The sequence below is a fragment of the Microtus ochrogaster genome, linkage group LG3 (genome assembly GCF_000317375.1).
Source record: "Microtus ochrogaster isolate Prairie Vole_2 linkage group LG3, MicOch1.0, whole genome shotgun sequence".
Taxonomy (NCBI): domain Eukaryota; kingdom Metazoa; phylum Chordata; class Mammalia; order Rodentia; family Cricetidae; genus Microtus; species Microtus ochrogaster.
The window spans coordinates 37,142,462-37,146,147 of NC_022029.1; positions in this window are offsets into that span (position 1 = coordinate 37,142,462).

A 3,686-nucleotide genomic window follows, 5' to 3' on the forward strand; every position below is an offset into this window, starting at 1 on the left:
GTGTTTTGATTATTATATGGCAAGGGGACTTTTTTGTGATCCAGCCTATTTGGTGTTCTGCAAGCTTCTTGTATCTTCATATGCATGTCTTTCTTTAGGTTGGGAAAGTTTTCTTCCTTAATTTTGTTGTATGTATTTTCTGTGCTTCTAAGTTGGACTTCTCTTTTTTCTATTCCTGCTATTCTTACGTTTGGTTTTTTCTTAGGTTATCCATATTTCCTGGATATTTGGTGTTAAGCTTTTGTTAGATTTAGTGTTTTCTTTGACCCATCAGTCTATTTCCTCTATTGTATCTTTAACATTTGAGTTTTTTCTTCCGTTTTTTGTACTCTGCTGTTTATGCTTGCATTTGTGTTTCCTGATCATTTTCTCATATTTTTGATTTCCAGAATTCCCTCAGTTGTGTTTTCTTTATTGTCTCTATTTCAGCTTTCAAGCCTTGACTCATTTCTTTCACCTGTTTGATTGCTTTTTCTTGGTTTTCTTTAAGGGATTTGTTGATTTCTTCCAATTTTTTGTTTGTCTTTTCCTCCATTTCTTTGAGGGAGTCTTTCACTTTCTCTTTAAGGGCCTCAAACATTCTCCTAAAGTATTTTTAGGTCATTTTCTTCTGCTTCATCTGTATTGGGGTGTTCAAGTCTTGCTGTTGTAGGGCCACTATGTTTTGTTGGTGTTGTGTTGCTCTTTGTGGTGTTGAGTGTTTTCATACCTTGTCTACCCATTTTTTCCTCTGATTGGTGTAGTTGGGGCTGTGTTTCTGGTGATCAGTCTTCCAATGCCAGTGGATTCAAAACCCAGATGGTCATTCCTTATGGTGCAGTCAGGGCCATGGTTCCAGTCACCCTGGAGGTCACTTGGTGTTCCCAAAGGTCATTCAGCACTCCCATGGGTTGCTCTGCAAACTCAGAGGTCCTTAGTGCCTGCTCCCACAGAGGTTACTAGTGTGTGGCTGCTCCTGCTAAGGTTGCTGCCTCAGGCCTGCTCCGGTGGAGGCCACTGGCTTGGAAACAGAGGTCCCTGGCTTGGACCAGGTCCCACAGAGGTCTCTGACTCTGGCCTGTTCCCTTGGCAGTCTCTCCCTTGTACCTGGTCCTGTGGAGGTTGCTGCCTTGGGCCTGCTCTGGCAGAACTCACTGGCTCAGGCCTTGGAGGTTGCTGGCTCAGGCCTTCTCTGACAGAAGTTGCTAGCTTGGGCCTGTTCCCTTGGTGGTCGCTCCCTTGTAAGAATGAAATTCACTACTAATGCTTCGACCAAAGGGGTGATCCTGTCTCTGTGAGTCCTTAGACTGCTGCTTTGTTATGAAGCCTCAGACTGAATCCTCAGACTTCACTCAGCATTTCTATTCTTAATAAGTCTGTGGTGAGTAGTGACAGTTTGGCCACCAGAAGCCTCTAGAACCCAAGAGCTCATTCGGCAAATGTATCCCAACACCACTCTTCATCTAGGACTGAAAATTGTTTCCTACTCTGCTTTCCAGGAAATGAGCCCATTTACATTATTCCATTACAATATCAGTGGTTCTGCAAATAACGAAAACATTTACAATAAAGACACTAATGTAGGCTAGATTTCCTGTGCATAAAATTTAAGTCCACTCGCTATGAAATTTCTACAGAAAAACTGAAGTCCTCCAATTAAATTCCTTTATAAATCAAAGTCTTAAATAGTGAAATACAAAGATATTCCAGACTAAAACTTTATTCCCTATATATACTAAAAATACAAGCCAGGCAGTGTTGGCTCATGCCTTTATTCCCAGCACTCGGGAAGCAGAGACAGGGGGAATCCCTGTGAGTTTGAAGTCAGCCTGGTTTACAAGGGTTAGTTCTAGGACAGTTTCCAAAGCTACAGAGAAACCCTGTCTTGAGAAAAAAAAAATTTAAAAATGCAAAGGAGGCCTCCAAACCTTACTTTTATGGCAAATATTTATAGATATATGAATATTTAAATAGATATAAATATATAGTCTTTCTGGCAAATATAAACATATATATTTGCCAAATATAAATATATACATATACATTTGCTATATATTCACAAATACATGCATACATACACACACATATACATGTATTTGCTGTATATGTGCATTAAAAGTATATATGTGTATATATTTATACACATGTATACATATATATTTGCCTTCAGTGCATATATATTGTGTGTATGTATATATATATATATATTCAGACACAGATGTATTTATACCTTTTGTAAGTTAAGTGTCATAAAAGCATATCCAGAGAAAGTGCTGAAAATAATACATTAAGCATTTCTTCAAGTTCATAGCAGTTGAGCTGCCAAGAGAGTAACAAGATTTCTTCATGGTCTAAGGTATTTTTGGAAAAATGAAGAAAATCTATGAGACAGCTAAACTTTGAAGCCGACAGCTGCCCCTGGGCACACTGATCTATGGTCACTGAAGTGTGGTCTAAGAGAACTAATGGGCAGCAAAGTCAAAACTCTGAGGCAAGTAAGATGTGAGTCCTCCAAAAGTCAGACCCCTCAGAAGACTGTGTGAGCTGAGAAAATAGAACCCAGCCGGTCTCACAGCGATTATCCATAAGAAACAGAACTATCAGTTGTAGACAAAGGAGGAAAACACGTGTCTTCTGAGGATATATATCTAGAAACTGTTCAGAAAATTGAGTCTTCTGCTGGATTTTCGGCTACGAATATCACCAAAAAAGACCCTAAGTTGGAACTCTGGTTTTAACTAGTACCAGGTTGGTAATGTCACAAATCACACAGAGGGACCAAATCCAAACTCATTCTGGAGGACTGCTTTGACATGATCAAGACCTTAAAGAATCATGAGCTCATGTGTGAAATAAAATCACAAATAAATAAAAATAAAACCAAGGAAATATGACTGATACTCAATAGAAAAGGCACTGTGCAAATTTAAGTGTATATTAAGATAAATATTGGAGGTATCTGATATAAAATATAAATTACATTAAATGTGTTTATGGAGCAATCAAGTTTAAAATTGTAATAATGTAAAAATGTAGTGAGACTTAGAAATTAAAATTTCAGCTCTTAGAGACTTATCAGTAATCACAAGACTATTAAGCCAGGCATGATTATGTATGTCTGTAATCCCAGAATTCTGGAAGCTGAGAAGAAGATTAAAAAGCTCAGGGCTACCCCCAGGAAACACAGTGAGTTCAAAAAACAGTTTATCAGATCAAACACAAGCTCAAAAGAATAGGCATGCCCTAGAAAAACTGGAAAATGCATCCACAGCTAGCCACAGCAAGACAAAGAAATGTAAACTATAAAAGCCCAAGAGGTTTGGGGATAAGAAATAGATTATTGCCAATGAGAAGATCTGTGTGTCCAGCACTTGCTGCAGAAGCCTGACAACCTGAGTTTGATCCCTGGTGGAAGGAAAGAACAGACACCACAAAGCAATCCTGTGAGCTCCACACACATTTTATACACACCCCTACACTTGCATGTGCACACACATATCATACACACATATATACACACAATAATAACAAATATACATTTTTAATATTATAATTACCTCATTTCCTTCTTCCCTTTCTCTCTCCAAACTCTTCCATATCTATCTCTGATCTCTTTCAAATCCATAGCCCTTTTTCTTTAAATGTTGTTTCATGTATATTACTAAATGCATAAATACAACCTGCTCAGTCCTTTTATTTGTATGAAT